Source organism: Nilaparvata lugens, chromosome 12, assembly GCF_014356525.2.
Source record: "Nilaparvata lugens isolate BPH chromosome 12, ASM1435652v1, whole genome shotgun sequence".
NCBI lineage: Eukaryota > Metazoa > Arthropoda > Insecta > Hemiptera > Delphacidae > Nilaparvata > Nilaparvata lugens.
The window spans coordinates 21,276,973-21,303,300 of NC_052515.1; positions in this window are offsets into that span (position 1 = coordinate 21,276,973).

Consider the following 26,328-nt stretch of genomic DNA (forward strand, 5'->3'; position numbering starts at 1 on the left):
CTGGGAAAATATATGAGGCTACGAAATTTCGCCACACAGTAGAAATAGTTCCAATTCCAAGAGATAGAAAGGTTCTCCACACTTTCTACGGAGCAAAAATGTCTCAATCAGGAAAGAAACGCCGAAAAGCTCGATATGTTTTTTTTTTACTTCCAGATTGTTTTAGTTTATTATTACAGTAGTAGAAGGAGAATCAGAGAATTAGTCAATAACTGTAAATAGTAGTTACAATGACGCGATATAAAAATAGAAGTGTACAACAGTATATTAGAATTTGTCAGTATTTTGTTTGTTCAATGTCAGATTGTTGAAAGTCAAATGAAGTAGAAAGAAGAAAGATGAAAAGTGGTAGAGGTTAAATGGAAATTATGTGCATGTCGCTGGCTCGGCTATAATCGAATTTCAACAAACTAACCATTTCAATATTTAGTACCTATTTCGTACTATTTAGTACTTCCAATAAAAAAATTTTCACCTCACCCCTAACTGGGTAATTGATTTTTCTAAAGCCAGAGACATGGTTGCCCGGCTATCTTCGATGAATTAAGAAGAAAAGTTTAATAATTGAGAGGAACTTTGCCTCAGGTGGAATTTCACTTCACACCATTTTATTTTGATAGCTTGTGCATAAAATATGCTATATTCATCCATTAATCTATTTTAATAAATATATAAGTAAATAAATACGGTATAATTGGGAGCTCTCCTTTGGGATTGTAGGAAGATCACCTATCTGGTTAAAGTAACGTTTTTTTCTCAACTATTTGAAGACGAAACAATGAGCTGCCCAAGGAATAGCTCTTTTCATGAACTAGAACACTGTGAAAAGTAGGAAATACCCTAGTAGACTATCACAGAAAAAGATAGTTGAAAAGTGCATTGCATCGGTAGACCGGTAAGATGAAAGATACATTTTAGATTCATCAGCGCGTATAATGCAGGAGCAGCCCGCTCTAAAAACACACACAAAGCTACTAGCTTGCACAATGATGATAGTGCTTTCATTCGCCTTGAATCCGCCTTTCAAGGTCTAGATGATAAAGCCCCGCCGGCAGTAATCTCGAAAAATTCCCAAAACCTTCATAAATCCTCAAAAAGACACCGCGCCTCAGTTTCAAACCTCAAATCTGTTTTCCCTTCCCATATCATCAAGCTTAGATCACTCACCGCAAAGCATTATGCTCTCAAGAAACATCAAAAGATCATAAAAAATCACGAAGATACATGATTGTAATCGTAGGTAAGTTCACGCTCCCCTAGTCATGTGAACCCTTTCTTTCAAGAACGTTTTGTCTGTCATTTTCTTGAAAAAAATCTGAGAGGTTTGTTTTTTGTCTGCTCCCTTTCGGAAGTTTTTTACAGTCACAAAACAAAGTCTGCTTACTGTTTCTTTTGTAAGTAGCAACATCTACAATCCTTTCATCAAGAAACCCACAGAAAGAGAGGTTTGATATACAGTGCCTCTATAATCCTTGAGAAAAACTCTTGAAAACCAAATGCATGGTACACTTTATCAATAACGAACGACCTGCTTTCAAATTCTTGATTCTTGAATGTTCCATATTCCATTGAATGAATGATAAAAAATGTATATATTTATCAATTCTTCTATTATTTGAATTAAGGGACTCACCTTTGAATAGCTAAAATAATTTTGTTTTCAATTAGATAGTCTTTTTGCCAAGTAGTTCTCAAAAAAGCTTTGATAATATTTGGCTCAATTCATAGAATGTAAAATTAATAAATATGAGGAATGAAATTCTAATGAATAGGAATTATTATGAGATTATGCTCTTGAATGGACCATATCATTGGATAATTGTTCGTATTTGAACTCTAGAATTAGGCATTCAAATGATAGTATCATTGAATATTATTGCTGTAATTATATAAGTTCTAGAATTGGGCTTTCGGACTTTTTTAGGCAATATGAAATTACATACTTTTAATAATAAGACTATATACTTGAATATAAAACCACATAATGAAGTGCACATAAGAAATAATAATAATATCGAGTGACCTGGCTAGCTCAAGTCTGGTGACAGAGATTTCAGGTCGCAACTGATCAATTTCAGGGCCTCTGACATGACCTAATGACTGCTTTTTACGTAGCCGGGACCGACGGCTTAACGTGTCCATCCGAAACACGGGAGTGGCCAGAGAGAAATATCTGTACATAAGAAGAACAATAAGAAGTGGTACTTTTACTACTCAACTGAATAGTTTCCAGCTGCTACTGACATCTACCGGCAGAATTTATAATTATTCATAGATTCTCCATGGTTGACGACCAATCAGGAGAAAGAAGGCTGAGCTAATAGTCCAAGTTTGACACTTGATCGTGATTGGTCAATATTCTTATATACTTCGTTCTGTTAAATTATAGAATTGCTCGCTTCCTCATCCATTTATTCATCTGTTTATAGTTTATTTTCGTACTCCTATATTCTTCGTTAGGGCTACTCTTAAATAGAAAGAAATGAAAATCTAATGCTTAAAAAAAGGGTACTAAGGTTTGTTTTTCTTCCCATATTCTTATATTCACCTTGCATTTATCCACATTTTCTTCTATTCTATCAGCTTTCAATGAATAATTAGCTCTATATAGAGAGACTCATCCTCTTGGAAGTCATCCTCATTTTGTTAAAATTAGTTTAAGAAATAGTCTAGCTAAATTAAAATTCTTCCTTATAATTGAAATGAAAAAATATCTTACGAGCCAAGAACTCATTCATCTTGTTCATGAGATACATCATTCTTATCGTCTTGATATCTAATCATATCAGCCATTATAATTATCATTGATTATTTTGACCAAGTTGATAATTTATTCTTATCTTTCTGAGTCAAGTTGAGAAATTCTCTTCTTGTTTTGAAATGCTCCATTTCAGATTTCATCTCGTTCAATTCCACCTTGATAGGCATCAATACTATTCAGTTACTTTTCCCTCTTTACTTTCAAAATTCTATGATAGTCAACTTTTTTCTGTTATCCAATATACTCGTCCATACTCAACATACTTTTGGTATATTTCGACCTTCTGTCATCACCCTCCTTAACTTCCCCATATCTTTACACCTTCACAACAACCCTCGCCTATATCGCAATGATTACAACTAGCTGCTCACTTATCCACAACTACACAACGTTCTCAATCACCTGCAATGATCACAGGTTAGAAGGTGATTGAGTTGCACCCTCCCCAAAGCAAAGCACCCCAAATATTTTCCAACAACCACCGTCATAATGAGAGAGGATGCTCACACAATCATACTTTCATCATAATAAAGAGAGGATGCTCACACCATCTTTTCCCTCACCCTAGACATAGTAATCACGCATCGATTGAAGTTGAATCAATTAAAGACAGCACAATAACGAGGGAGGTACACAGCCGGAACCACAGAAGTTGCACGCATGGCTTACCACCGGGCACAAGAATTGCTCTCTCCTCCCCTGTTTCTACTACACACATTGTTCGTTGCTGTGCCTCCTTTTTTGTCTATTTTACAAAAGAAGAGGAAGGAGAAGGGATCCGTGATGATTAACTGGGGAGCCGACACAGCAATATAGATATAAACGATCGGTTAATTAAAGATCAAATGCCTTTGTCACATCTAGATATATGTATGATCGAACGCCTTTGTAGAGTCTAGATACATGTGTTATCAAATGCCTTTATCACGTCTAGATATACGACAATATCAACACAACAAAAGGATACCGAATCTTGGCAATAACGTATCCCATCCACCCCAACGCTTATGAAGTGGCTACGGCTACAGTTTCGGATCATCCTCCCAACAATGTGTTGCACTACAAGAGAGAGCTAAGTAAGAGACGAGTCTGTTTTATTATTGTCAGTCGTTGTGACGTCATTATAATCGCTTTCGTCATCCTTTGTCGTAAGCGCGCGTGTGTGTACGGAAGTGAAGGGTACAGTACCCTTTCGCTCACCGGATATAGGGCCTGCTTCCGCACTTTTGACATCGGTTAACTCCAGTCTGATTTATCAGCCTCTTCAGACGATTCTATTCTCGCGATTTTTATGGATCCGTTACGAAGAGTATAATCGCGATTCTATGACAGAAAAAATGCACCCTCTATGACAGACGGGAGCTCACTTGAATGTGTTATAATGTGGAGGCAGTCCAGGGTCCACTATAAGGGGTGCACAATGGTTCACTTCCTCAAGTTACAATGCAGATTGTAAGGCAGTTATTCATTGGGTTTTGACTGAGTACTTTCGGAAAAGGCATTCATCTAGTCATTGAATGATATACGATGAATACGATACTTGGAAAGATCAGATCAGATCAATCGTCTCCAGCTTTAGCCTATTATATGGTATTGATTTATTAAACTATGGTATTTAACTATTATATTCCTTGAGCCCAAATCATGAGTCTACTATTCACTTGCAAATCCTGTTGGACAAAACTATAACTGTGAGAGTTAATGCGTAAATAGTTTTGGTAAAGTTATGGCTTGAGATTACTCTCTCTCTCTCTCTCTCTCTCTCTCTCTCTCTCTCTCTCTCTCTCTCTCTCTCTCTCTCTCTCTCTCTGTTTTCATAGAGAGTTAGTGGGAAGGATACTTCGAATATTCTTTCCGAAGAATGGACATTTATATGTCCAAAGCTCCGCCAATTTATGTATATGCATAGCAATATTATCTATTTTATCCATAATTATTACAAATTGTTTTTTTTTCATATCATATACAGCTCAATAGTTATTTTCTTAGTTTATTGTATTTTGTAAATTCATCTACAATTTTGCTGTATTGTAAGCTATTGTATTTAAGTGTATAAGCCAGTATATATTGTAATATACATGAATAGAGTACTCAATCAATCAATCAATCTCTCCCATTAATACTGCAATGTTTGTAATGTGAATTCAGTAAATGAGTAATGGGTTTCTCTTGCTACTTGTTGTATGGAATATTAGAACAAATGTGATATTTTATCAAGCAGTTAGTGATAACTCATTGATTACAGAAGTTAGTCGAGATTGATTATGGAACATTGTTGCTTTTCAAGGGTTGAAAATTGAACGAGTCATAGCTTTAAAGAGCAAGTGGTAGGAGAGAGAGTGAACAAAAAAACAAGAAGAGAAAGAATCCTGTTAGAGCAATCCTTTTTGCGTCCTGTTTACTCTTTTATCCTGTGCTCTATATGATAATACTCTCCTTAATCCTTCCCGAGTGGTAAACACGTTTCACTCATCCTACTATTCATCATAATCAAAAACATCATCAGTGTCATCATCGTCATTATAATCATCATCATCATCATCATCATCATCAGCAGCAGCAGCAGCAGCAGCAGCAGAAACATATCATCATCATCATCATCATATCAACAAGAGCATCATGAACATCATCATGAGCATGCATATATTACGTCATATGGATGTAACCTTAATACATCATGATACTTTTATATCTGTTCCGTCAGTTTCGCAGAGAGTTGGAGGAAAACTCGCATTTTAAAAAGAACTGCTGCTCTGAAAAATTCACTAAATCTGCAGTTGAGCCTCTTTATCATGGGTAAGTAGGCTAGAGATCTGACTACATTTGGAGAATAAAAAGTACAATTTGAGTAATGAATTCTGCTTCGAAAATAATGTGGACTGTTTGAACTCTGAATTGAGAGCACAACTGAATTCACTTAGAATGTAACAGATCTACTGACAATGTTTACAAACTTAATGGGACAGTCTCGTCCCTCTCTAATTTATTCAAATCTAATCAAAGTTTATTCATCAAAACAATTAAAATACAAATTTGGATACTATAAAATTTGATACAAATAAAACAATGAAGTTTTTGCACTGAATAATTTCTTAATAGGCATCGATAATTTAATTTTATTCATATGAGAAATAGTCAGTGCTGTCTAAATCTACTTGTTCAAAACATTTACTTTTAATCAATTCATGTTCATTAACTTGTTGATTGATTCCTTCTATTGTACTCCAGCTATTTTCATCAAATTATTTTCTTCTGATTTTGTTTAACCGTCCAATAAAAGAGAATCCAACCATTCTCATATATCTGACTATAAACGAATGCTGAGTGACCTACCTGGCTGACTCAGGTCTGGTGTCAGAGTTTTCAGGTCGCTCCTGATCAATTTCAGGGCCTCTGATGTGACTCAACAGGCAGCCAGGACTGACATCATGACGTGTCTAGCCGAAACACGAGAGTAACTAAAACTATAAAAAAACAAATATAACTACTCTATGCATTGTCAAATGCCAATATTGGGTTTTATCTACTCTTATCGTGTGTTTCTTTGATGATTGTGTATTATTTTCTTCAACCTGATCATCATAAATTATATTTAAATAATCAAACACTCATCTAATTAAGAATTTTTCGTTCTCAACCCAAATTGGAACAAAACGATCACTCATATCAATTTATCGTAGATGGAAAGATGAAGATATTATATGCTTCCTTCCTGGCTTCTAGAATGGTATGCTGAATGGAAATCGCGGCTTGAAGTTGAGGGCGAAAATGGAACGGAAACTGTATAAAACACTTCTACAAAGTCGAGCTCAATTTTAACTTGCAATTCCTGGATATGACGGCTGGAAATTGGAATCCAAAACTTTAAATTTGTCTCTGTTGACTGAGATAACTGTGTAATTCCTGTTTTTCGGAGCTTTTCTGTTGCAATTGACGTGAACTAAGAATACTGAGTCAACTTTGGTTTAATATTTTTAGTCAATCGAGAGTTTTTTAACAGTTTGCTCGGTGTAGCAAAACAATCCTACCGATTCATAAGTGATTTATTTCTTAATGATTTGTAAAATGGATTATTTATAGCGTTGTCGTTTATTCATGTAACTGATTCCGTAACAAAATATAGGAGAGGTCATATTGTTTTGTAATGCACTCTGTATCGTTTCTTCTTACCCTCTTCAAATTCCGATTTCTTACTCTATGTAGATCTATAAAATAAATACTCCATTACTCACTACCATGTATTCAATTAGCTCTCATCAACTTAAATTTTTCATTGTGCCCCCACAGGAATTTTCAGATTATGTTCATCCTCCAGAACATTACTCCAATATTTTGTATTATATTCTATATTTTTTCGCTTTTACTCTCAATTTTCGCTGTCTCACTTTCATTCACCAATCTCTCTCTCCCCCTTCCTCTTCTGCCACTGTTAATCTGTTTACTGGACCAGGAAGAGTTGGAACACAAGGAGTGAGTCATACTGTGAACAGGATACTCTGTTTCATTAAAGTCTCTTCCTCACGGAGGGATGAGGAGGCTCCCTGTCACTTTGCAGCCTTCTCACTCACTCTTTCATCATTGTGTTACATTCTCTTCCTTGTTCTCCCTCACTCCTTCTCTTTTTCTTCTTCTCTGTTTTGGTTTCTCTTGCTGTGTATGACGTGCGTTATTTACGGGACGTTTCACGTGAGAGCAAGTCACTGTGAAATCGTCCGACCAAGGGGACCCAAACAGACACTTTTACTTTCTCTTCTCTCTCCCTCTTTCTATCCCTCTCTCTCTCTCAAACACTGTCTTTCCCTTTCTCATATTTTCCCTCCATTCCTCCATTCCACTAAGTTCACAGTACTAATCATGCACATGTACATCCACAGACACTGAGACAGCATTCATTCATGTTAGAGAAATACAAAAGTTTTAGATACAAAATTGATAATGTGTAATCTGATAATCTGGTACACAATTTTCAATATATTCGGTTGAGATATATATACTATAATCTACTTCCTAATAAAATTCCTTTCAAATTCATCAGTAATAAAATCACAAAAACTCTTTTAAACGAAATAAATCACTGGACTATTTACAGCACATTTACTTCTCATTACCTAAAGTATAAATTCTAATAACCAAATATATATGTATAACAACCACAATTATGTAAAATCACAGAAAATTCATCAATTTTTTGTACTCTGTCTTAAAACCGAAATTCTTATTATATTTTTTATTCTTTATTTGTCTCCACGAATGTAATAGTTCATTTTCAGCTTTTGAACTCGCAGCAGGCGCTCAGGTTTTCCTTGCCGACTGTGCCAACAAGTAATATTTATTTTGTTCTATTGTAAAAAACTTAAATTATTCGAATTGTATTGTATAATTTAAATTATAGTAAGTTTTATAATGTAATTTTGTTTTTTTGGCAAATAAATTATTATTATTATTATTATTATATGAGTATATTCATGTCTTATGATCATTAACATGTCAGAATACGGAGACATTAATATTCGAGGGGTTGATGCAGAAATTAATTCCTGCTCTAGCATCACTGTATTCCTATACTATAAAACGATCATTTTCTGTTTGTATGTTTGTATTTCACCGTATCTCAAAAACGGCTCTAACGATTCTCACGAAGTTTGAAACATAAGCTGAGGTTGTCTAAGAAGATGACAAGTTTTTAAAAACAAATTTTATTCACCGAATCGTCGGACATAACCCCGACGTTCAGAGTTGAAGAACGAAAACAGACTAAGCACGGCGCGCAGGCCGCTAATTGGTTTTATTGAATACTAATGCTGACTAAGCTCACTACTACTAGCACACCTATAACTCCTCCACCCCAACATTTTTCATCGTCCTCGATGATTGGACTTAAAGTCCATAATTTGGGTATAGCATACACTAAAGTTGGGGGTTGTTGTGGAGTATTTAACAATGATACATTTCTAGGCTTCGAAGCATGATTACGATATAAAAATACTATAAAAACCAATACAAAAATAGAAATAGCAACTAACAAAAACATCATATTCTAGCTACCATAATCGTTAAACAAAGATAAATCATTAAAATTATAATTCTGTTTCTCAAAGGTTGACATGTTTTTCATATTATCTAGTTCTTCTATCAATAATATCTTATCAGGAATATGAGTCAATTTAAATGATTTAGACATTTTGAAAGTAGAAGGAAGACGTTGGTCTTTCATTACATCTCCATTATCCAAATGAATGAGAAATGATTTTGAAGGATTTATTTTATCATTATTGATTTTGATATGTGATTGACCATATCCATAGATACAATTACATGATTCATCATAGTTCATAAAAGGAATAGGTTCACAAATATAATTACGTTGACAATTATTGGTCAATTCACTATTTTCTAAGATATCCTCAATACAAAGATCATTGATTTTACGCATTATTCGGCAATAAGAGGCGTTGAGGTCATGCGACATTGGTCGAGTACCACTAAGCCTGATTCAGCTACAGAAATTAATTTCTCACTGACATCTATTGTATAAAAATGATTATCAAGGAATACAGGATAATTGATGAGACGATAGGTATCAAGCATAGTGCGTCTCATGGGACCGGAAATAAAATATGTATTAAATTTCTCAGAGAAATGAACTGTTTCTTACAATGAACTGTGCTTAATTTCCACAGCGTTTCAATATTCTCACTAGCAATTTTTCCTCTGTGGGAAAGTGTGATATTTACAAAGTCAGATTTATGGATAATTGAATAATGAATTTTCGAATTGGAACAAAACTCTATACTATCTAATAATGCATTTACTTCGATCTCCATTAATTCTAGATTCAAATTGATTAAAGATATAGTTCAAATTTGATTCAATACAGTTGCTTGTGAATGAGTCACATTCTTAATCAAATCATTATTACTATTAATCCTATTCAAATCGTAATTAAATTTATCAACTAAATTGTTATTTACAACAATATTCTTCTTTTCATTTTCAATAAGGATCTTCTCATTCTCTTCTAATTGGTTAATAATTTGATCATAATTCTTTTTATCATCTGCATCTAAGTTACCTGTAAACCAGGAGATAGCTTTCCCTAATCCATTAAACAGTCCTCTCTTTTTACGAGATGAAGGATACGAAGGAAACAATAAACTAAATTTTTCGAAAAGATTGTCACGCATTTGCATGAAGGGAATCATAAGTTTTATCAATGATGGTAATACATTTTGCAACTTGTCAATAGAATATGATAAATCCTTAATTTCTATCTTAATGCTACTTATATTAGAATAATGTAAGAATGTCAATGTCTCGTTTATGTACATATGTCGTTCAATTTGTACTGGTATGAGTCCGGCTGTGTTAGTCAAGTCCACTAGCTCGTACGCTTGTGCCAGAGGTTGGTAATGGAGGATTAGAGCCAGAAGCAGTATTATCTGTAACAATACGTTTCTTTTTCACTTTCCTATTTCGTTTCAATCTATTGGGATGAAGTTTCAAAGTTCTTTTCTTAGATTGATACGTATTTTCACCTATCTTTTTTGCTTCAAAGTATTTTTGGGAGATATTTCTTGTTCTGAATACTTCTCACATATCTTACGTCATCTGAATAATTTGGGGGTTCTTCACGATTTTTGTTAAGTTTCTCTGTTCTCTTTTCTTTCTCTTGATCAATTTCTTTTTGATGATATCACGGAAAGTTTCCAACTCTTAGTCAGCTAATTCTTCAGTAATTTGCACTGGAGTTTTATCCAAAGTATTGAAATGTTTGAATTTGCCGAAAGTTGATTCTAGTGGGGTCATTTGGTGAGTCGAATTCAAAGAGTTGTTGTATGTAATAATAGCAAGGTCTAGTTTCTCTTCGAAAGATGCTTGTGGCATTTCAGTTACGATTCCAGTGAGCAATTCAACCAGAGTGGAATGCGCACGTTCTATCGAACCTTGGCTATCAGGATGTCCAGATGAAGCATAATGGGGTGTTATCTCATATAATGCTAAAAATTGTCTCACAAGAGCATTATCAAATTCCTTTCCTCCATCCATACACATTGTATCGGGGATTGGATATTTTGAAATGTAATCTTTCAGCGCTTTCGTTATGGCAGGGCCATTAACATTATCAATTACAAAAGCTAGGAAGAATTTAGAAAATAAGTCAATCGTGGTCACTTTCACTTTATGGGACTCGAACGAAAATACGTCTACTTGAATTTTCTCGAAAGGTCGCATTGGGGTAGGTGTTACTTGATACTGAATTTTAACAGGTCTTCGATCGTATTTTGTGCGTAGACATGTTGGGCAATTATTTACATAATTCATTACATCACTATGCATATTGGGCCAATAGTAATTACGTCTCAATTTCAAATAGTTTTCGTTTATTCCACGATGGAATGTTTTACCTTCATGATAAGATGGTTACATCTGATAATTTTATCTTATGAATTTTGAATTTCGTAGTTTGACTTGCCTCTTTCAGTTTTCAATCAAGAAATAGAGAATGCTTTCCGCAATGGGCTCGAATTTCTTGTTAGGGCTTTCGAAAACAATACCGTAGGTGAGATCTGGTAGGAAATAAGTTTTCAACTTCTCTAAGTTATTTGAAATATCATTTTTCGATGAGACAGTGATGTTGACACTGTTTTTATTGAACACTTTCATGAAATGAATTCCAAATTTTCCACATTTTAGGACAATTTGATATTTCTCTTTGTTGATTGGAGAACTGTCGCCTACTATAGCGGCTCGGTCATCAGATGATTCTTGTGAATGAATCGTGACTAAAGAGTCATTGTCGTTTTCCATTTCATTGTTTTGATCTGGAGGCACGTTCAGATTTTGATTTGGAAATAAATCTGCAAGTACTTGATCTAGGTCAACATCAGTTTCATTCATTAATTCATCCATTGGTATTTCAAGAGAATTTGTAGGTGAATTGAGTTGAGGTATTTCTTCTGAATCTAAATTAACAAGAGTTTGAAAGTCAATTATTTCGTTATTCAGTACTTCTGAAGCTTTAATCGGATTTCGAGATAATGCGTCGGCGACTACATTCGATTTTCCTTTTAAATATTCCACAGTGAAATCGTACTCTTCCAAAAGAAGTTTCCATCTCAAGAGTTTGGAATTTGGTTCTTTCAGGTTCCTGAGCCAAACAAGGGGTTTGTGGTCTGTTTTAACAACAAATTTTCTACCATATAAATAAGGTCGAAAATGTTTTATGCTCCAAACGATACTTAATAACTCTTTCTCAATGGTTGGTAGATTACATTCTGCTCTATTGAGAGTACGGGATGCGTATGAAATTGGGAGGTCGGATCCATTTATGTTCTGTGAAAGGACACTGCCGATAGCATAATTTGATGCGTCTGTCGTCAGAGTAAATGTTTTCTCAAAATTTGGAAATGTCAATATGGGTGAATTACACAGAGCTTGTTTCAAGTTATTGAATGCTTCTTTGTATTCAGTGTTATAACATTGATTTTTTCGTCTTTTCTCAAGGCTCTAGTAAGAGGTTGGGCAATTTTCGCATAGTTTTTAATGAGTTTTCTATAGAATCCGGTCATACCAAGAAATTGTTTTATTTCTTTAACGGTATTCGGTATAGGAAACTGTGAGACAGCTTCGATTTTGGCAGGATTAGGACGAATTCCATCCTTTGAAACAATGTATCCTAAAAATAATAATTCCCTGTTACAAAAGTTTGTTTTATCTAGTTGAATCTTCAATTGATAATCTCTCAATTTCTTGAATACTCTTCTCAAATCTTTCAGGTGTTCTTCAAATGAGTCAGAAAAAATTATTATGTCATCCATATACACTAATGCATTTGGAGTGTCACAAAATATAAGATTCATAGCTCTTATGAAGTTTGGTGGTCCGTTCTTTAGGCCGAAAGGCATCCTTACGAACTCGTAATGACCGTCGTCTGCAGTTTTAGGAATATCTGCTTCTTCTACTTGGAGTTGATGAAAGCCAGATGCTAAATCTAAACTCGTAAAATAAGTTGCTCTTCCAATTTTTCCAAAAAGGTCTTCTATGTTTGGGAGAGGAAACTTGTCACTTTTTGTCTTGTCGTTAATTTTTCGGTAGTCAATTACTAAACGTACTTTACGTTTTCCTGAATTGTCAAGCTTTTTCGGTACTACCCAGAGTGGGGAATTGTAAGGTGAATTTGAAGGTCGGATGATTTTTCCGTCAAGTAATTTCTAAACTTCGATTTTTATATCGTCTCTGAAGGCTACGGGATACCTATAATTTTTGGTATATACAGGAGAATCGTCAGTTGTCTCAATCCTATGTTTTAGTAAGTGAGTTGCAGTCAGTGAAGTGATTTCTAGTATGTCTTTTAGTATGTCTTGGAATTCATGAACTAAATTTACAATTTGGTCTTTGTCAAGTCTGTCAATATGGTTAAGTTGAATGATTTGGGAAATTTCGTCATAAGTCAAGGACTTCCCAGAAGGAAAACAATTCATTAATTCGCACTCTTCGATTTCAAGACACTCGATATTTACATCTCTTTCAACATCGGAAAAATATTCAAATTCACAAAAATCTCTATCAGTTACATTTCCAAGTATTTCATTCAATTCTAAAGCTGGTATATTCGTTATGCCTTATGCCTAGCTTTGCATCTGATCTGTTTATCAGGGGTAGTTTCAAAGAATTAATTCCCTTGTGAATTTTAACAGGAGTAAGTCCATTCAAAATGAATGTTTTGTCAGGGGTAATCATACAGTTTGTTTGAAAATCAATTTGAGCTCCAATTCTACTGAGGGTTTCGTGACTTAGCAAAATATCGTAATTAGAACTAAAGTGATGTACAAAATACAATTCATTACTTAAACTAGCATGCACGGAACTTGAATCTAAATTAACACGCCAATGTCCTGTAGCTTCTCCGGCTGGTGTTTTGATTTTGAATTCATATTTTTCTACATTAATACACGGAAAGTCTTATTATCAGTTCTTACAAAATTATATTTGGATCCAGTATCAATTAATATTTTACAATTATTTACACACAAGAATGGCAACTCGTTCTTTTCACAATAGTTCATTTCAATCACCTCTGATTGCTTTGAGTGTTGTCTGCTCCTAAAAAATCATGGAAAGCTTCGGCGAGTTTGTCGACTTTGTCTGATAGTTGTTGAAATTTGGAGTTATCGACTTCTTCAGTTGTTTCAACTGGTTCAGTCAGATGAACTGAATTTGATTTTCTTAGATTCGGAACGGTTCGCATTGATACGTCAGTATTTTGGCGATTTTGATTTTGTTGAAATCTATTCTGGTTATTCACATTCTGATTAGGATTTCTGTGTTGAAAGTTTTGAAAGTTCTGAGGTTTGAATAGTTGAGATTGAAACTGTTGATTATTTTGACGAAATTGACTTGGAAATGATTGTTGTTTGTTTGCTTGAACATGTTGAGAGTTTTGAAATTTAGATTGGTTGTTGTTGTAATGAGATTTATCATGGGTATTGTAACTTTTGTAGTGCATTTTTGAAACATCGGTTGAAAAGTTCAGGTGTTTTGAAACAGCGTTGCTTTCACTAATGATAGCTTGTCTTGCATCTTGTAGATTTTTCACTCGTAACGTTTGAAGGTGGGCTCCTAGCTGGTATGGAAGTCCTTCAACTAGAACATTGATAACTTGTTTGTCTAGTTGGTTAGTCACAAAGTCCAAAAATTCACCGTGAACACCGTCAAGTTTGTGCCTACAAATTATGGTGGTTCGTTTTTCTTCAAGTGTATTCACAAATACTAGAGGATGTTGTTTTGGATTTGGTTTAAGCGTTAAAAGTTCTGATGTGAGTTGGGGCACTGATCGATTGTCTGCAAAATTGTTTTTCAAGATTGTGATTACTTCTTTAACTGATTTGCAAGTACTGTTTATAAATACAATTATGGCCATATCATGGAGTCTTTTCTTGATTTGAAATAATAAACGGAAGTGATTGGCTGGGGCTTCAATAATGTCACTTGTACAGTATCCAGTTAGTAGAGTTTCTACCACTTCAAGAAATGATATGAGTTCAATTGGATTTCCGTCATAATCGGGGATTAGATCGAGATCACCCTTAGGTAATGGTTTTGAAATAGTCGGTACCTGTGCTGCAGATGCTTGTTGCTCTGGCTGCAGGGATGCCGCTGCTGCTGCGTCAGTCATGTTGTCTTCAGCAGGAGGTGGTGGTGGCTGTAGTCGAACGTCTTCGTCTTCTTCTTCTGCTTCCTCAAGCAATTTCCTGAGTGAGGGTCGATGGTTCAACCTCAAGGAATCTGGATGACAGGAGTTGAATGAACGTCTGCCGGCCAGGATTAAGTTGATGATGATACCACTTCACTTTTATAACACATTTCTTCACAAAACTTCTGATCGCAGATTCAAGTCGAAACGGGTGTTAAGAATTAAAATTCACAGAAAAACCCGAAATTTTGATCGCAAATTTTCCTTCACCCGTCCCTGTTCGGGCGCCAGCTAAGGATGTCTATCTAAGAAGATGACAAGTTTTTAAAAACAAATTTTATTCGCAGAATCGTCGGACATAACCCCGACGTTCAGAGTTGAAGAACGAGAACAGACTAAGCACGGCGCGCAGGCCGCTAATTGGTTTTATTGAATACTAATGCTGACTAAGCTCACTACTACTAGCACACCTATAACTATAGTAGGTTTATATTATAAAAATTCGTTCGCACTAGGTCTCAACCCTTGGAAAACTCTAATAATCTAATTATCAGCTGATAATTTCGTTGGCTGTTGATAATGGAAGTGAGTGAGCAAGTGCGTCTGTGGAAAATCAAAATATCTCATCCCCGAAATTCACAAGCTGATATATAGCCAGCTGTACAATATAAGCTCGACCCAAAAGATTAAGAAACCTTAGTTGCAGAGTTTGAAAGGAAAAATCATTGCACCTAGAATACCTATTCTAGGTACCCTATCACCTTGGCTAAAATTAATCATTACTAGATACTAATCGAGAATAATAATCATATTCAAAATAAAAACATATTTTTGCAATGTTTTCAAATTCATCAAAAAAGTTAAATTTCCTTTTAACCCATCAAATCTAAAACTTTTTTTAAAAGATGCACTCAACTGCTGGGCGGCTCTTTGCATGTTTATTATTTCGTTTATAAAGTGGTAAGACCGTTTTCAGTGTTCATAGTTTATAAATAACAGTCATTTTTCGCATAGTACTGTAGAAGTAGAAGTAATTCCCACGTGAAAACTTCATAATACATAGTTGTGAATGTTAGGCTACATGTTTACTCTGAAAAGTTCAAAAGAGTAACTATATAGATGCTATTAATGTAGAATGGTAGCCTTCATAGTATTTTAAAATATATTGTGGCAAACATAGTATATCATTCTTAATATTAACTATAATAGTTATTTGTGCAACTAGTGCGCAAAGTGACAGTTTGCTGCACCGAAAGAAACGGTTTCTTGAGTGCAGCAGAGGAACTTTGCGCACGTATTTCACATTTAATTTTTCCTACAGTTACCATTGAATATGAAAAGTGGGTAATTATGGGTAATATTGCCTAAAATCCATCAAATGTATATCTGTGTAATTTTATTATTAATAAATAAAATAGAATGTATGTGTGTTTGAATGGCGGTGGCGGGGGGGGGGGGCGTCTGTGTGGTGTGGCTGTCATCCACCACTTCAATATTCTTATAACGTGCACCACAGTCACTGTTACTAACTTCATTTTGATTCTGCTGCACTGGTGCTCCATATAACCTACTATTTTGCTTTGCCATGTTGCAAATCTGGAGTGCGGAAAAAATTTTTGCCGCACTAGAGCGGAAAAGTGATTCTTTGCGTTCTGTAATCAGTGCAACAATGGCCACTTTTCAACGTAACTGTAGGAAAATATAATTTCCTCTTTCGTTATAAATTGTCTTTGCTTTTGTACTCCAGAGCGAAGCTCGGTCCCCCGATATTATAGTGTATACCGTAATACCTCAAGCATACTATAATAACAAAAGGCATGTCAAAATTGACTTTCAATTACAAACTAATACAAAGATTATATCCAAAGACGACATTGGAAATTGATAGGAGATTAATAGTAAACATCATACAAATTGATGAAACCAAGATCAAAGTCAGGATGCAGTATCTACCCTCGCAACAGACCACACAACCGGGAAATCAGCAACCACAAACTTGGCAAACGGGAAAAAATAATCCAACTAGCGCTATGATATCGATCTTCAATCACTGGAGTTGATTGCTATAGTGGATCTCACCTCATACTGTCAGCATTCGTCATAAGAAACATCAATGCACCCGATTCAACCAGTGCTGACAGTTCTAAGTGACTTATACGAGAAGCAGTTAACGTGAATCTCAACTGAAACTGTCAGTATTCGTTATTAAATATTATCATTGATCTCTATTTAACCAATGCTGACAGTTGTTAGTTGGTGATATGAGATAGCAGTAGGAGCCCAAACCCACAAACCCAGAAACAGATTAACTTATAGGTTTTTAAATAGATTTTGAAACAGAACAGCCCGGGGGTAGCAGCTCCGACTGGGCGCCCAGATTGCTTTTGCATTAGGGGACCAACTAATCGAATGCCGCGGTTATTTGCTATCGGAAAAATACCAATGTGAGGAGGGAAGGAGGAGCAGGGTGATGAGCAGGGAAAGAGGAGGTGAGGAGGAGAGAAGTAGAGGAGGGGTGAAAAACATGCATTTCAACCCCGCGGCTGTCAGGTTCGATTCCCATGGATACGCGGCCTAATTTATTGTAATGATTTTCAAATTTATTTCGCCAAACCGACTGGGATTATCGTATCTGTGGTGGTAGTTGGTAGGGGTGAGAGAACCGCAGTCGTTTCGAAAAATTGTAGGTTCAATTTTTTTGGTAGAAGGGAATGGGATTGGATCCGGGAGTAGGGAAACCCGCGGTCGTTTCGGAAAATTTGGGTTGGAATTTTTTGTGGGTTGGGGAACAGTGGTTTCGTTAGAATGTTGTTGGGATTAAATTTTTTCGGCGTTGTGGTGGGGGCCGAAAAATGTTTCCCCACATTTTTCTACTCACACTTCCTGTATTTATACTGAAATCAAAATTTAGAATTATGCATGCAGAATATATATCCAACTTAAGTCTTATTAAAGAATATATAACCTTCTTCTGTCTTCGTCATAAATTTCAAGACATTTGAGAGAAAAATTACTAAATATAACCCAATGTCTTTGTTTGAGTACAACTTCAGAGTTTATCCAACATGATACTAAATACAATGGAAAAATCAAGTTGACAGAAGCTATAATGAATATTTAAGCCTATAGTGTGGTCCACGTAATAATATCAGTGGAAATAATATAGGTCAACAGCGTTACCGACTATCTGCCGAACAGCTGATTCTGGTAATATAAGAACTGTTCCTTTCATTGAAAATAATCAATAATATTTTATAACTCCCGTGTTTCGGATGGACTCGTAAGGTCGTCGGTCCCAGCTGCCTAAAAAAGCAGTCGTTGGGTCATGTCAGAGGCCCTGAAATTGATCAGCTGCGACCTGATAATTCTGACACCAGACCTGAGCCAGCCTAGTCACTCGATATTTTTATAATCATATTTTATTGGTCTATAAAGTATATTAATCAATGAATTTAATAAAAAAAATGAAAATTATTGAGATTGAATATTTTGTTAATAATTAACTTCATTTTGTGAATAAATTTCAATTATTTTGTAAATAATTAATTTCCGGGCTGACAAATAATTTTTGAATAGTAGCGCTCATCGAATTTCCATCTAGCTGTTTACCCTGTTGTCAATATTTGCAGTAGCAGAAGTCTTCGGGGTGAATTACAGCATTCAATTTGGATCTCCGTTTGAAGATATTATTAATAATCAATATTACAAAATTGTTGGAAAACGATTTGGCAAGTAGCAGAGCTACAAAAGGATAGCGCTATTGGCTTTGTCGAATTATGGAGAAGGATAACAACACCAATCAAATGCTGCGATTATACATGGACATCACTAAAGTGTCCAAGCTGGGTGATTTTTCCAGACCCATCCTCGAAATCTAAGGTTGAGGTTGAGTGGACTTAAAAGTCCTAACTCCGCCTAATAAAGAATTTTTTCATTTTCATTTTTTTTTCATCCTCGAAATCTAATGAGCCTCACATTCAACATTACAGAGCTCTCTATTCAATGAATGTCATATAAAGCCTTGATACTTCATCATGTATGAATATTATTTATCAATGTGATTGAAGTGAATATTTATCAAATAATAAATCTTACTACTTTCTACTATTATATGAGTAGTATTTTTTTGATGCATGAATATCGCTTTAGTACGATGAAAAATTGCACAACAGAAAACTCACTGTACGAGAGAAAACTCGGAAAATCCGAGAGCAGGATACTCTTCCTCGATGCTCGTGAATTACGGCATGGCTGGTCGAACCTTTTCTGACATCTTTCTCTTTTTCTTTTTCTTCTTCTTCTTCTTCTTTTTCTTCCTTATCCTTTCTTTTCCAATTTGTCTTCTTCCTCTTCTCATACTTTTCTTCCAGCTTTCATTCACCTTTTTCCTTTTTCTGTCCTGGCGACTGATCTTGTCTCCTCGCGGAGTGGAAAACCAACTCAGTGCAGCGCAGAGACTTTTCCGCTTTTCTCATTCAAGTCACCCGCACGCGCTTCCACACGCAATTCTGCACGCTTTCTGTAGTTGCCACTGCCTCAGTCACTTGCAGAACTACTACTGTATCTACCTACCACCAGAATTGCGACAGTATTTCCTTCATTTGGGGGTCTTTTCATCGGCATTATTCTTCTCCCTTTTACCTTTCCTTGTCATTCCTATTCATATTCTTTCCCTATTTTCTTGTCCATTTTTCCTTCTCTTTACGTCTTCTTCTTCCTCTCCTTCTCATTCTTTCTCTCCTCTACATCTTCCTCTACCTCTTCCGTTTCCTCTTCCTATGTTCTTCTTTTTCTTCTTCCTTCTTCTTCTTTTTTGTTCGTTTCCAACTTCTTCTTCTTCTTTTCTTCTTCTTCTTCTTCTTCTTCTTCTTCTTCTTCTTCTTCTTCTTCTTCTTCTTCCTCCTCCTCCTCCTCTTCCGCTCCCTCTTCTTCCTTATCTTCTTTCTATCCTCCTTCCTCCACTAATCTAAATTCGAAGAATTCTTTCTTCCAAACATCTAAGGACACGTCTTATTCTGCGTCGTATTCGTCTTTTTTTGGTTTGATTGATTTATTATTATCAAATGGAGGAAAAATAAGCGACGTAGCAAATACATGTACATTTTTTGTAATATGATTCTTCTCTCAATTGTGAGCTACTGTGATTAGTATATCTGAAATTGATAAGTATTGAATTGATCCATTTACAGTATTAAGTCAACCTTCAAAATTCAAAATTTTCAGATCATTATTCCTAGACCGAAAATCAAGTGACGAAACAGTGTGTGATTTCATAACTTTAACCTTTAGACAACATTAACATATTATCAAAATTTTTGGAGAGAAATAGTACAGGCTCAGCCTGGTAGTTTTTCCTTCCAATGTCATAATTATATTATGTTTTTTTTGTGCAATAAATGAATAAAAAAATGATAGGCAGAGTTAAATTATAACTTATGATTATAAATCAAAGGCTGAGTTATAATCAGCATTTCATCAAGCTATTCGATCACTTGGATGAATTATTTATCAAATTGCGTTTTATAGAATTAAATTATTTGTATCGCAAAGATAATGACAGTGATGTCATTCTCAATCATATACTTCATCAAGCGATCAGGTAAACTTCACTATCCTTTTTGATCTAGTATTCATCTAGATTCATTTTATTCCTATCAACCAGTTCAATTATTATTTATTTGTTAATTATTAAATTAAATCTCATTTTTAAAACAGACATCATTTTTCTGTTTAAATCTCACTTTTTCATAGCAATTTCAAAAATAATTCCACAGCATTACCAAAAACCGTGTGCTTCTACAAAACAAGAGTGTGAAAGAACGAGTAGAATGAAAATAATTGTAAGGGTGAAACGTGAGAGAAAAAGAAAAAACAAAACACAAGTTGAAATATTAATTAAAAGAGACGTTCTCTAAAATGCGCGTCCGGCGTTCGTCATATTTTCGAGCGGGAATGTTTTCAAATTAGAAAAGTTCAAAACGGCGCTTTTCATTTTTCAGTAGCAAAACGTTTCGGAAGATGAGTATACAAGGGGAGAAGGGGGATTGATGGAGGGGGAAAGGAGGGGAAATGAGATGAATGGATAAGTTAAGGGTGGGAAGGGGTTGTAATTCGTTCCATAGCTTGACTCCGTTTGTGTTGTTGAAAAGTTGCGTACTTTTTTCACTTTTTTCTTTGGCTGTAACATCCGCTCGTGTAGTGTTCTGCTTATTTTCCACTTTTTATTTCGTTCTGCATCTGGTAATTTCATTTTCTTGGAACCTTGATCTTGTTTGAGAGCGCAGGAAATTCAAAACAGTCGGGAGCTGAATTCAAAACGAATGTTTCATCTTCAACTTTGGGTTGAATTTAGAAATTATGAATGCAACGTGAAAATCTATTACAAGATAAAATGTGAGCTTTGAGTTTTCTAGATGATAATATTCTTTCATGATTGAACATAAATTCTCCTTGAATGTTTAATAATATTCTACTTTACTCTTTAGTAGTAAAACATTCTTAATTCTCCTTGAATGTTTAATAATATTCTACTTAACTCTTTAGTAGTAAAACATTCTTTCTGAATCTCTCCCTACGTCTAGTGGTCTACGTCCATTTTGTATGACGTTTTACAATATGCAAAAAGAGGATGCAAACGTATTCTATAGTGAGGTCCATATTATGGAGAAAGATAGGAAAACAGCATTGCTGATTTTCCACCTTGCCACTGTCTTCCATAGAGAATAACTGATACCGGTTTATCTGATGTGCTATTAACTGTTCATTCATGATCAAAATAATCAATTATATTTTATTCGCCAAGAAAAGAGTTTTTTGAACGACTTAATAATGGATTTCCATAATTGAGATTGACAATTTTGTTCATTGATTATATTTCTACACTGTTAATACACGATCTGGCTACATTGCAGAGCTAGAAAAGGATATCGCTTTCTGATTTGACGAATGATCGACAAGGATAGCAACACCAATGTTAATCAAATTCTACCATTATAACGTGGAACTCACTATAGTTGAGAAACTACGAGAATAGAAATTATAAATTGCTACAATGTGAATGTGATTGATTGAACAGTTGATGTGGATTATGAACAATTCCAATCTCAAGACGCAGTTTAAACTTAACTTTTATATTTTTACCTCGTACTCTATCGCTAGTCATGTGGCATCATAATGATGAACAACTACAGCAAAACTGGGAAAGCACTGCTGGTTGTTAGCAAGGAGCGTATGAAAAATACTAAAATTGTGGCTATATATTTTTCCATCACTCTGCAGAATTAATACTAAGTAACAAAATAATTGAAACTATTTTGGTTAATTCGATGACTTTATTTTGTGTTTCATTGGAAATCGTAGTGCATTTCTTCAGAAATTTTTTAGAATATGATTTCAGCTACAGGATTTTCTCCCAAAAAATATTGCCCCAGCTGTTAGTCGAACAGAGGGTCTCCAAAACCACTTCACCCCAGACGCCTGTATCTCAACTTACGCTCAAATGCATCCTGAGCCTCCTACATCTCAGAGATGAGCTAGCACGAGCTCAGTCATGTACTCTCTCTCTCACTGATTCTCTCTCTTTCTCACTCAATCTTCCTGTATCTTCCTCTCTCTCGTCTTCTGCCCCTCTGATGCACCCACACACGAGCAAAATTTTGTCTCGATATTGTCATCCAAAAAGGCGTAAGATAATTTGCCCTTTCAGCTCCTCTCCGAAAAGATTCAATGCTTTCAAGACATCTTCATCACCTGATAAGGCGCGTCCACACACTTTCTTTTAGTTCCAAAATAAGGCGCGCATGCGTAACATTTTAGTCTTTCAACGACCTCAACTTTTGGTGCAAAACCGTAATGTACTAAGCTAGAAGAAAAGCTGAAGACTTTAACGCAACGTTGCATTTTCTAACAAAGAGCATGTGGTTAAGACGCCCGCTATAAAAACACAGGTGGTGATTGTATAGGAATCTTAGCCAGGTTTGTTGGGATAGTAGAGAATTTTTGAGGTAGGGAACCGAAATAATACAGAACATACAACTGATATATGAACTTGATGATAGTAGAAAAATTATTCAAATAAAGGAGAATTGACTGCCAAATTCAAAGACGGAATTCAGGCATGAATACAGAGGAGTGAACAATTCTTGAAAACTGAACTAAATATTCTTTGAATGTAAGAAAATACAACATAAAATCAGGGAAACATTATGATTGAATGAGAAATACTAGTATGTTTTCTACAGTACAAATCAGATCAACTCTCTGCGAGATTCAACACCGACGAAAGCGATACTAAAACAGAAATAATTCAACACAAGCAAATTTGAAGACTCAAGAGTTGAAAGGCAAAACAAGATACAAAAAAGAAAGAAGTCAAGATTAATTAAAAATCAAGCCAGATGCTGGAACAGAAGTATTTGCCTGACACAAGCAGAAATGTTTCTTGTTTTGTTCGACAAAAATGAAAATATGAAAAGATGGCACCCAAGAGTTCTCAGGTTAAGAGAGAAAGTATTTTTAATTTTTCTTCACTTCTATCCGTTGGCCTCCTTCCCCTTCACCACCATCTCCTCCACCTTCGTTCAGTTACTCCCTGCTCCTCCTGCTTTACACTTTTTGGCCTCTCTTCCTCCTTCTTAATATCTCTCTTTATCTTTATTCTCTCCTCTGTCATTTCTTTAATTATTTCTGCAGGTTAGCGTAACGCGCATCAGTGATTCTGACTTGTCTTTGCTTTTCATGTATTTTTGTACTTTCCAACTTTTCACAAAACAAAGATGTCATCATTAAGCAAATGCAACACTAGAGGAGCAGATGCTACAATGTATATTTTTCCAAATAAGAAATCCTTAGATAAAAAGGCGAAGGAATCTCGCAATTAAAAATACCTTCACTAATTGAAGTGTTTTTTACCGAGTCTCTTAAGTGATGATAATGTGATTTATGAGAAGGATCAAATCAGAAAAATGTTGTAAAGAATGATCAAACACAAAAAATCAACACAGAAGTTTGAGATTCATTTGATTATGAAATCTTTCAGCTTTTCTATTTGGATTTTACTTCATTTGCTCAATCAATTTTATTTTTTCGACTGTTCATTCTTAACATGTTCATTCTTGACTGTCATTGGTCAGCTGTTTTTAGTCAGCTGTGACCAACCATTTTTATGGGCGTGACAAGTTTACCACAAATCAGAAGCTTCCATTTCGAGAGTCATCCGTTTCATAGCACATTAGTTTCTAATAGCGGCACTTTCCCGTGTTATGAATTTGGTTAAAGATTTCAGACTTGATTTATTTTTTTTTAATATTTCAATGTTGGTGTCAGAACCCAATTATTTTTCTAAACTTATTATTATCATCATTGTAGAAGATATTGATTGTTTATTTGGAGATTATGAGATACGTTTTATTAGGTTATTCATATATTAGAGAAAATTCTATATTGATGAAAATTCGACTCAGTCACTGTCCTGTACCAAATAAAACTGTAGAATTTGACGATATATGTGTGTTTTTATCTCATTTTATATTTATCATTACTCATCAAAGATTGATTTTCAATATATCTTGGGTATCAAAACTGTATATTTACTTTTGCATTGAAACCTTATGAGTTTCTTTACATTAATTACTCAATGGATAAGATTAAAATCAGCCCAATAATTCTTATGTACAACATTATTTTTTAATTTTTTCACAGCATGTAGCATGTGAATAATATGAATGTTTATACTTTCAACGATCGCTGTTTTGAAATGTAGATATACAAAACATCTATAAGAAGATTACCTGAAAATGATAATGTTTTTTTAGATAAAATGAGACAAATTTGAGAATTTCATACAATAAATCCAATGAACCCATATAAAACACCTGAGCCAATAACCATTGTTTTCTGAAGTGAGATTCAAATTTATTTGTCAGCATTGGTTGAATGGGAAGCCTTTAACTTATTTTATGAGGAACTCTGCCAGTTTAAAGTGAATTCCACAATACCTTCTTCCACATGTACCACTGATAAACCTGTAACACTGATAACGAAGTGTCCCCTAATTTACCAACACAGCTTCCCAGTGCAGTGACCCGAAAGATTCTGAGTCAGCAGTTATCAGACAGCGCCCCCAAACCTCGTCTAAAATTCCATCATCCGTGAACTTCCAGAAACAAATCCTCAAGGCAACAAATTTTTCAGCGGACAATGTTCACTGATTTGGATCATCAGGAGAGTGACGATGAGACTGACACGGAATGCTTTCTTTGTTCGGTTGAAACATTTTCAGCCTTCAGGTTGCATTTAGTTCCTGAAAAACTCGATAAAACAAGGCCCGAGTCACTAGCCCACGTGAAGAGTAACAAGTCTTCCATGGAACAATTTTTTTCTTTTGTTTAGTTGTTACACATGTTTTGCCCCCCAGGGTTTCACACAGTAAAAAACTCTGAATAATTCGATGAAACACTTGCAGAAAGTAACTAAGTTACGAGAGAGAAAATGCGTCCCCACGTAAAGCCGTGTCTAAAATTTACTGTTTTAATCTTGTTTGTGAGTTTTGAAGAGAAGGGTAGCTTTTGAAAAAAAAACCGGCGACTTGTATTTTACGAGGTACATCTAATTTGTCACAGTTTCTGTAGAGGGATTCACTCTAAACGGTCAGCAATGCTAATAAATAACACCAATGCTCACAATTCAACTATTACTGACAGTTTGCAGAAAATACCACTGTACATGTCACAGCTCCTCTGTCACAAGTTGACTGACAGACGTTTTGCGTTTCTGAGTTGAATTAGTTAACGGTACCCTTACCCCTCCCCACCAACAAGGGTTCAGGGGAAATCTGCTGACATTAGCAATCAGTCTTCTGGTAGAGGAAATTTGTGGGTGGAAGAGTGGGGGGTCTGATTGAGATTGACAGTTTTATTCTTGATGAAAAGCTTGGTCTTGATTGGTATGTTGGATACGTCACAGGAATTCAGACGTGACTCAAGAAATTTTGGAAGATTTATTCGAGTTCCATGTAAATAAACTCTGTTTTACAGAGTTTCGTATTTATTTTGAATCGGACTTTTTGCGACTCCCACCAGCGGTCGAAGACTTTTCTTTTGCTGGTGGTGTGGTGCCTGAAACAATTTCAAGTTTCTTAGTGCTGGGTAGTTAATTTTATTTTATTTTATTGTGATAAGTGTTTGATTTATTTACCTTTGATTTGTTACGTTGTTGAATTTTGGCAATAAAGAAAGGAAAGAATAAATGTCTACCAGAATATAAAATTATACAGATGATAGAAATTTACTTATCTCTTAATTAGACTGCATGTGAATGATTATTCCATGTTTTACTTTATATTTATTAACACTATCAATGTCTCATCATAGCAAGT